Genomic DNA, 10,157 nt, shown 5'->3' on the forward strand with positions numbered 1-10,157 from the left:
ATGAGTGAGGAGAACTTCCCAGGCTTTTCTTTCGCATCAGCTGTACAGAAGGTTGCCTTGCTGGGCACAAGGAAGCCATAGAACAGCTGCTATTGTGAGGTCAGGGGAGCGGTGCCACGTCACAGTGCTGTCAGCACAGCGTTGCCCCGGGGCACGCAAGGCCTGCTTGTCCAGAGCGGCTCTTCTGCTGGCTCCCTGCAGGAGGATCCTTGTGCTCAAGGAGTTCTCAGCAGACGGCCTGCACCCCGAGAGGAGTCTGGGCTTTGCCTTGGCTGGCATCCAGTGTGCAAACCCGCACAGCGCTGCCAAAATGATCGGGCAGGTCTGTGCCACGGTTTGCACGGTCTTTTCTGTTGTCTATTCTGGCTACTACCTGACCCAGCTGACTCGTAAGTAAAGGTTTCTCCTGGGGCTGGCATCACCCGGCTTTTGCTTGACTCTGCTCTTCATGCCGCAGCAGTGACCGGGTTTATTTGGGAACAAAATGGCCATGAAGATGCCACCGCTTTGGTCAATGTCCTGCCAGCAGCATCAGCTAAAAAGAGGGCATCTGTGTACTGGGGGGCGGGTGCAGAGTATTTGCCCTGCAACCTGCAGCGGTTGCCTTCCCTCCCCGAGAGAGTGCGCGGCACTGGAGTCTGTCCTTTCCTGCGCTTGCTGCTTCAAGCAAGACAAGCTGCTGATTGCAGACTCGGAGGGGAGATGCTCAGAAGTACTGCTAGCAAGTCAGTGGCTCTCTCCAGGAGCGAAGGAAAGCGCCTTTCGCTACAACATTGCCCCTTAGAGGCCTTGGCTGCGTGACTTGATCCTTTGATGGTGTGCCAAGGCTGCGATTGCCTTGGCTCTGCAGCACAAAGTCCAGTGCAGGGAGGGTTTGCTGCTGAGCCCAGCAGCTGTTCCTGGGCTGCTTCAGCAGGGAGCTGCCACAGGGAAGGGGCCCTTTGGGGAAGCTTTGCTGGGCTACCATCTTCAGCCAAGGCATGGGATTTAGGGCATGCCTTTTAAAAGAATCTACATCTAAAATGCAGGAAAGAGAAGAGGAAAATGCTGCTTGAGCTGTTGGGCACAAGGGAAGCTCAGAGTGTTGAAGAGCAAGGGGCATTTCCAGCAGCGTCTTTCTATTTCTCTCTTGGCAAAAGAGGCCCAAATGTAGACAGAGCCTACTCTAGCGTCCTCGTTGTTCTCTTGCCTGCTGTGGGAAAGAGCTGTTGCTCCTGGAGGCCTGTTGGGAAAGGGAAATGCTCTGTGTTGGGACTGCCTTGTGCTGCGGGAGTGGCCAGCACAGGCACTTTTCTAAGGGCCTCTGGTTCCTTTTCCCTTGCTCGCTGCAGGTCACCTGACACGCGGATGGAGGCAAGCCTGGCCTTTGGTGAGTGGCAAAGGAAGCTGGGACGTTGCTGGCGTGTGACAATGGGGCGGCAATTCTGCCAGCTTGGCCTCTTGCAGTCCAGTGTGGAGTGCCAGCGTGGGAGGCTGAAAGAAAGGCCAAGTGCCCCGTGGCATCAGCAGTAGCAAAGGGAGCACTGGCTGTTTGCTGATTTTGCAGGGAAGAGCCTTTCAAGAGATGAAAGGCAAATGGGACAGCTGCAAGGCATCTTGCTGCTTCTAGGCAGCAGGGAAGCTCAAATGCACAGCAAGATGGGAGTAGCACCTCATTCAGCCAACTTCCTGGGCTTTTCATGACTCAGAGTCCCACTTGTATCAAAGTCTACCATTTCCCCTTCTTCTGGGTCCTTTCCCAGCTCAACAGAAAGCAGCTCCTGAGGGATTGCCTTTTGCCCATCTGTCTCACTTCTGTCTGTCTGCAGGCCTCAACAGCAGGGTCAGCAGCTCCTCTGGCTGCCTCTGGCATTGAGGAAGAGGCTGAAGAGGAGCAAAAGAGCATCAAGCCTCCAGCTGCTCTCCCTGCACAGCCTGAGCTTGCAGAGCCGGTAAGTGGCAGTGAGCTTGGCACTGCCTTTGGTGCAGGGCCGGCTTCCAGTTTTGGAGCAGCCCTTGTTGCTCGTGGCTGAAGATGCTGGCGGCTGTGTGCCTGCCGGGACCTAGTGCTGCTTCAGGCAAGCCAGGGAGCCCTGGCCAATGGGGTCTGAAGTTTGGCATTTAAGCTGGGATGCTGAGAGGGCCCGAGAATGTCTCCTGGCATCAGACAGGAGGCAGCATTCAATGATTCTCAGTGTAGCAGTCAGCCCCGTGTGCCCATTGTCAGTGCAGGCTGCCTGTGGTCAGCGGACGGAGCGGCCCAAAGACGCAGTTGCCGGCCTTGCAGGGGACCTGGCAGACACTGGCCCCTGGAAGGGACCTGCCCTCTCCATGGACTAATTAGCTTCAGGCTGTGCTTCACTTCCAGCCGCTCAGAGCAGCCTTTGCAGAGGAGAATCCTTGGCAGCCCTACATTGTGAAGGGCGCGTGGGTCTGGGCAGGGCAGGAAGGCGTCTCCGAAGGGCCGCTCCCTAAAGGCTGCCATGGACAGGGGCAATGCGTGAGAAGGATCAGAGAAGGGCCATGCTGCGGGCTTCTGAGCAGACCACTGCATGCCAGTTGCGGGCTGATTTCATTGCCCAGGGAAAGACAGGAGGAGGAAAGCAACAAGGCTCTGGGGAACTGCTCTGATGTCTTTCTGGATCTTGGCAGCCCCATGGATCCCTTGTTGCCAGTGTCTTGCAGAAAAGCTGAAAACATGGAGCATGGAGGTGGCCCTGAGGGGCTGGATCCAAGTAGCCTTTGGGCTTTTGCCAAAGTTGCCTTTGAGAAGGGGACATGGGAAAGGCCCCAGCTGGAGAGGCCTGGCGGTGGCTGACAGCACCTTCCCAAGGCCTTGCTTTGGCCGTGCACTCGGCGGAGCATGATGTGTGCCAGCCACCCTTCTGACGGGCAATCCTTTCTGGTCCCAGCTCAACACAGGCTCTGCAATTCAACCTGGTGCCGCTGGACCAGCGTGGCCTGCAGCAGCCAGCTCGCCCCCCGCTGCTGGCACTTCCTGCAGCAGCGCAGCCCAGCAGCCCGAGATGAGGCAGGAGCAGGGCCGGAAGACACTGAGTAAGTCGGCTGCATTTCTTGTCTGCCAGAGCAGTGTGTTGTGTGCGTGTCTGGGTGTAGGCTGTGCCAGAAGTTGCCCCTCGCTCTCAGAGGCGCTTAGGCCTCTCGGCAGAAGCCGTTGTTGTGCTTTGAGGCAGCGCGGCAGCGCTCAGGGACTTCCTGCTGCCTGTGAGGGCGGCTGGGCCTGGCTTGGCTCTGCCTGGGCTGCCTTGGGTGCCAAAGACAAAAGCAGAGATTGTTTCTGCTTGAGCAGAAGGCTGGCACCTAGCAAGTGACTAGGCCCCAGGCAGCTCTCTGGCCCCAGCTGTTTTCGGGCTCCCGTTCTTACACCTCCTCTGGCTCAGACACTTTGTGGCCCTGGCAGTGGACCTGCCAGTGATGGTGGCTGTGACTGCAGAGGCTGCAAAGGCCCTTGGTGACCTCTTAGGGCCCTCTTCTTAAGGTCTCATCATTTTGGCTTATGGCTTGGGATGCTGCGCTTGAAAGAAATCAAGGCCTTCTTGGAAAGGCCACCTGATGAAAGGTGGAGAAGATGGCCCTCCCACTTGCTGGTCTCAGCAGCTGGAAGCCAGGGGACCGCAAAGGGCCCAGAGCTGCCGGCAGCGGGGCTGCCTTTGGGAGGGTGTGGGGAGCGGCGTCTCTGTGTGCGAGTGAGCGCCCTGCGCTGCTTTTGTCTTTCAGGGAGCATTGTGAGTCCGGGCCAGCCAATGAGCAAATACACGGCATTTGAAGAACTGGGACGAGGGTAAGCGTGGCCTCGGCTCCTTTTACAAAAGTGTGGGCCAGGTCCTTGGCTGGTGCAAGATCAAGCGTGAAGTCAGGCAAGCTCCAATCACGGTCAGGCTCTGGCTTTACCTCCTGTCGCCTGCCTGGACTGCTGGGGCAGAGCAATCCGAAGGCCTCATCCAAGACAAGTTGATGCTGGCATTGTCTTGCTTGCAGCAAGGAGGAGCAGGAGCTGGGAAGCCCTCTGCCCCTGCAGCTTTCTGGCCTGAAAGAGCACCTTGCCATTCAAGAAATGTCAGATTCTCAAGGACAGTCTTCTGACTCTCATTGTTCTCACTCTTTTGACACACACATGCATGCACACCCGCACAAGGAGGACTGTTCCCCTTAGGTTTGGAAATAACCTGGCTGGGGGTGCGCCTTGGAGATTTCCAGCGGCCCTCGGTCTTCATGCTGCACCTTAGTGTTCCCTTGGACAGGCTGCCCCGCAGGGCAGAGGGCTCACGGGCCGACGTGCTGTTGGCCGAAGAGACGCCGCAGCCAGGCCTTTTCTAAGGAAGGCGTGCAGGCAGCCTGGGGAGATCTGCTGCCTAGGCTTGATTTCAGTGCCAAGGGATAAAGGGCTCTTTCTGCTGCTTTTGTCTTTCCAGGGGCTTTGGAGCTGTTTATAAAGCCCTTGACACCAGCAGCGGACAACAGGTAAAGTGCCAACAGCCCCATGCCATTTTGCAGCTCTGGAGCGCTTTCCCCACTGCTGTGAGCCCTGCCTGGAGGTTTGGGTGGCAGCTCCATGTCTGCAGCAGAGGCTGTTCCTCTGAAGTACACTCTAGGCTCAGGGGGCAGAATGCATTTGGGATGGCCTTTGGTGCTTCTGCTAAGCTCTGCTGTCTAGTGACAAGGCCCTTTGGCCCAGCCCGCTGCCTCATTGCAGCAGCACTCGCTCCGTGCTGCTTGTCATCTCGAGCAGGGGGCGTCTTCTCAAGGTAAACGGTGGCCAATGTCATTTCAGGTGGCAATCAAGATCATGTCGCTTGAGGAGGAGATGTCCGAGGAGCTGGCTGCCAATGAAATCCTGGCCATGAGGGACAACAGGAGTCCCAATATCGTTACCTACTTAGACAGGTTGGCGTATTCTCCTGTCAATGTAGCTTTAGCTAGTGCAAGCCCGAAGAGACGATGCCCTTTGGTCACGGGCAGAGAAGGGAGCTGCTGGTGATTTCTCTGCTGGTCTCCAGAGCGTGGCAGGAGGTGGAGCTGGTGATCATGAATCTCGTGTGGCACACGTAGTTTGGAGAGCAGTTGCTAAAACCTGGCTCGGGCCCTCGGCTGACTGAGGCTGTGCCCATTGCTGTCTCTCCATGCCGTGGTTTTCTTCTTTCAGCTACCTGCTGGATGCGGAGCTCTGGCTGGCCATGGAGTTCATGGACGGCGGCACCTTGTTTGATGTGCTCAGCGCAGTGTACCCGGAGGAAGGACAGATAGGCGCTGTCTGTCGGGAGGTGAGGGATCCCGCTTGTGCTTCCCCAAGCCTGTCCAGGATGCTGCTTGCCAGCTGGAGGTTAAGGACAGCCGGGATTTCTTGCTCTCACCTTTCTTTTGCTGCTGCTGCTGCTGCTGCTGTCACCACACACAGGAGAAGAGCGAGCATAGGAAGTGAACTGCCTGCCACTGTCCCCGCACTCCTCAGGCTCTGTTCTTGCACTCTTCCATCCTGTCTGTCCTCTGGCGCTGGTGCTGGCTCACTCGCTTGGGTTCACTTGCTTCCTCTTCTTAGCTTTGCCTGGGAATGTTAGCCTGGAGCCTGTCTGTCTGTCCTACATTCCTTGCCACGGGAAGGCAGCATGCAGGCGGCAGAATTTCCAGCTAAGGCCAAAGAGCCGTCCTCAGCTGCAAAGGATAGCGTTGCAGCCCGCATGGCGACGGATTCTGGAACAGCTCTAAGGTGCTGCTTCCTCCTCTGCTGCCACTAGGCTTCCCCAAAAATCTTTGCCATGCCGCCTCCCAGCCAAAGGTGACGCGCTTCCTACCCAAGGCCGGCGGAACTTTTGGGAGCCCGGATGCCTTCGCTTGGAATCGAGAAAAAAACTTCCAAGAGTGTTGAAGCAGCAAGGTCTTCTTCGTGACAGCACCATGATGCTGTGCCCTCGCTCACAATTCCCTGAGAAAGCCGTCAATCCCGTTGAGCTCTTTCCTTTCTGGTGGGATGAAATCCCATCCTGTACGTTAACTTTCCCTCCCTCCTTTTTCTCTCTCAGTGCCTGCAAGGACTGCATTTCCTTCATTCCCGCCAAGTCATCCACAGAGACATCAAAAGCAACAACGTCCTTGTGGGCATGGATGGATCTGTCAAGTTGGGTGGGTATCCCTGCTGGGCTGCAGCATTTGCAGCACCTGCCGTGCGCTTGCATTTCGGTGACTGCCACTTGGGCAGAAGCGCCGCTTGGCCAGTGCGTGAATGGTGAGGGTGTTGTGGAAGTGGCTGATGCCTTCTTTGCCTGGCTCCAGGCACGTGGAAGGAGAGCTCAGCTGCTTTTTCAGCTCGATTCAGCATGGCCTGGTCAGGCTTGGAGTGGGCAATGGTTTTGGCCACTTTGCCAGTGGGAGCTGGCTTTGACAGGCTTTGTTTTTGGCCTCAGGTGACTTTGGCCTCTGTGCTCAGCTCAGCCCTGAGCGCAGCAAGCGCAGCTCCAGCGTCGGCACTCCCAGCTGGATGGCACCGGAGGTGGTGAGAGGAGAAGCCTACGGCCCCAAAGTGGACATCTGGTCCCTGGGCATCATGGGGCTGGAAATGGTGGAAGGGGAAGCTCCTTACGAGCGGGAAGCCCGTCTCAGGGTAAGGTGCAGCTTAGCAAGAGGGCTCTGTGCGGAGAGAGCTGATGTGGCTAGCAAAGGAGCAGGTGCAGTGTCCTCTTGCATCCATGTGCTGTAGGTTTTTGAACTGATAGAAAGGAACGGGCCCCCAAAACTGCAGAACCCCAGGCACCACTCGGCTCTCCTGCGCGACTTCCTCCGCTGCTGCCTGCAGGCAGACGAGGACAGGCGCTGGTCTGCCCAGGAACTCCTGCAGGTAAGAAAAAGCAAAGGGGCAAAAAGCCCTGTCAGCTGAGGACACCTGCATGAAGGCATGAGGAGGAGTGTGGGCCACGTGGCGCAGGCAGCTGCCAGCACAGGAAGGCGCAGGGGGACATGCTGCCCTCGGTGCTCTTTGTGTGTCTTCCTGGTAGCCAGGGAATCCTGCCTGAGCCCGTGAGGATGGGACCCTGGAAAGTAAGAGTTCCTTTCTTTGTTCTTTTTCCTCTGGGCAGCATCCCTTTGTTACCTCCGGCGATCCTGCCTCCAGCCTGGCTGCTCTGATCACCTCAGCCAAGCAAGTGCAGGAAGACTGGAGAGGAGACACCTGCGCCTGAGGAGGCCCTTATGCCCCGCCAGCCGAGAGGAGGGAAAAGGGGATGTGTCATCTTTGGGCAGAGCTCCAGCCATCCCCCGCGTATTAAGAGGAGCTGTGCCATAGATAGGAAATATGATTTTTTTTTTTTTCGTATTTGCTCAGTTTAGGTGTTTGGTTAGGTTAGGTAAGGTAAGGTAAGGTAAGGTAAGGTAAGGTAAGGTTAGGTTAGGTTAGGTTAGGTTTGGTTAGGTAAGGTTTGGTTAGGTGTGTGCTAGGTTCAATTTAAAGCTCTGTTGTTTTTTCTTTCTCAAAGAGATGAAATTTTAAAAGAATTAGGAGATATAGGGATCAACATTGAAGGGCTATGGAACATAGATAGCTTAGATAATAGAGGATTGTTTAGCTTAGAATAGAGTGTTGTTAATTTAGGCAAGCTCTGAGGTATCTTGGAAGTAGAAATGAAAGAATTGTCATAAGAAGAATTAAGCTGTGAGAGGAAAAGCTGGGCTGCAGCCGAACTGGAGCCTGCAGGCGCTCCAAGCTGTCAGCCTGAACAGGCCACCTGCAGGACAGAAGGATGAAGATGGAGAAGTAGCGAGGGGATCCTTTGTTTCAGCCCGAGTGAGAATAAAAGTCTAAAATATCCAGAGTGTTGTAAGACTCCCTTCCTTGCCAGGCTGTAGCTAAGTGGACGGTCCCCTTCAGAGGCCCAAAGAACATAGTGAGGTAAGCAGCTTTGCTTGCCTGAAGCGTGGAATGCCCGCGGGAAGCTGCCAGACTTGCGGGTAATGAACGCCAGGTAATGAGCTCCCATTCAGGACAACACCAGGAGGCAGATGTGCACTCCTTTCTGGGCCTCTTGTCGTGAAGATGTCAGGGTGATCAGCGGGAATGACCATTTTGTTCCCAGCCTCCTCTCACTATGTCCCCTATGGGATGGAATGGCATTCTCATAGCGGCATCTGGCCCTTCCTCCCGGCTTCTCTTTTCCCCCCTTTTCAGCCCAGAGCCCCCGGGACCATCTGGGCCAGCCTGATCCCCCACGGCTGTGTGCAACCACCAGGGCCTCCTGCACAGCCCCATTGCCACTCTGCTGCCTCCTTGGCCTTTTCCCACATCTGGGCCAGCCTGCTCTTGCCAGCTGTTGGGCACACACACACAGCATACCGCACCTGTCAGGGAGCAATTTGATGCAGGAGCCCCTGCTAAGCACGGCTCACCAGCCCGGCACTTTTCCCACCGAGCTGTGGCTCCATTTGGACTCCATCTGCAGGGATACCCACTGTGAGGGACCGCTCAGGGACTGGATGCTCCCTGCCTGGTGCCCACAGGCCTGATTTCCACGCCTCCCCATTCCTCCTAGCCCTAAGGCTGCCTCAGCCTTCTAAACACAATTTTTCTTACTCTAATGCCTTCCTGTGCTTTACTTCATACTCTAAGCAGGAGTAGACAGTTTTGATGGTCTTTATTCTAGAATTAAGAACAATAAGTTGGAAGTGCTGCTAGAGTTTGTCATTTTGAACTTGAAGCAACTGCAAAAAGTAGAGAAGCTTTCGCTGCAGCTTTTCAGTTAATTTGAAGTCTCCTTCCTCTTCACTCAGTTTCAGCATATCTGTTGATTTTCCTCTGCTGTCATCTTTTAAGCTTCATCACTTGTCTATGGATCTGTAAAAACCCCTGTCAACCCAGCGCAAATTTACTAGCCTTTGTATTTTTCCTCCTCTGGAAAAGCTGAAGCTCCTGTGATCTTCTCCTGTGATCTAGACTTTGATTCCCCTCTTGGCTCTGGCTAAGAGCAGAACAAATGGAATTTATTACCTGCTAGTAAGATCTGCTAGCAAAGGTCGCAGTTAGAGCTAAGCATAAGGCTTCTCTCCCTCCGCCGAATACACATCTTTGTGTCTAGGCCTGGCGATTTCCAGGAGCACCTGGAAGCTACTGCCAAGGACAAAAGTCTCACTCTTGCTGGTTTTGACACGGAGTTTTTGGTAGGATTTTGATCTACATCTACAGTCATCTACAGGAACTGGATTTTTAGATACAAAGTGCCTTCAAGCAACATTTCTAAGCATAGTGGGCAAGGAAGTCCAGATACTAATGAGTTGTGGTTGGTTTTAACTCTGTGGAACATCTGGTACAATATCCCACAACGTGTTATTTTTGACTCTTTCAGGCGTTTAAAACTTAGGCTTATTCTTGTCAACACTTTTCTTTCCTCCCTTCAGAAATCTGCATGCCCAGGTACTCAATTCTTTCTCAGTTTGTTGACAAGCTACCTGTCAGACAATACTTGTCTCTTGACCCAGAGATGGGCAACTGTCACCATTAGGCCGGACGTGGCATACACACGTGATCAGGGTCCAAGAAGAAAAAAGTTTTCTTTATTCTGCCTGTTCTCCAGCTTATACACTCTTAACAAAGCGTGATCTTAAGTCACTGACTACACCACAAGAACTTCTTATATCCATTGGTGCAAGGCAATTAACGTCAATAGAATTGGCAAAAGTTTTACAGAAATTTATAAGGCAAGTATACACATCTACTTAGGCACTAGTCTAGCTTACGAAAATTTCATCTCTCTTTTCTAATCGGTTTCCATGCTGACGGCCTTGTCTTCTTCCTTGCTATGGATACACTGAAAACCCATCAATTGGGATGTCTTCTATGAACTCAGCTTTGCTTGCAGGCCAGCTGTCAAGCCCCTCCATAGGTCAGCACGCACCCGCGTGCTCGAGAAGTGACTGCAGCCTAAAATACTCCTGGAAATTTATTATCTTTGCTTCTTTTCCCCCCTAAATGGCATTGAAGAAGTGAGACTTTTCAGAACCAGCTAGCATGCCACCTAGAAGAAGCAGACTTTTGCTTTCAGTCAAAGCTTTTGGGACCAAAAGGCGCATTTGCTTGGATTCCTTGGATGCCGCTTGGGTTGGCCCATTTTCTGAGTTCCTCTGGGATGCCTTGAGCACTGCCTTATGGACTGGGAGGACATTTTCTGCTGCTTGATGAG

The sequence above is a fragment of the Agelaius tricolor genome, unplaced genomic scaffold, assembly GCF_023055355.1.
Source record: "Agelaius tricolor isolate 1412-34295 unplaced genomic scaffold, bAgeTri1.0.p SCAF_48, whole genome shotgun sequence".
Taxonomy (NCBI): domain Eukaryota; kingdom Metazoa; phylum Chordata; class Aves; order Passeriformes; family Icteridae; genus Agelaius; species Agelaius tricolor.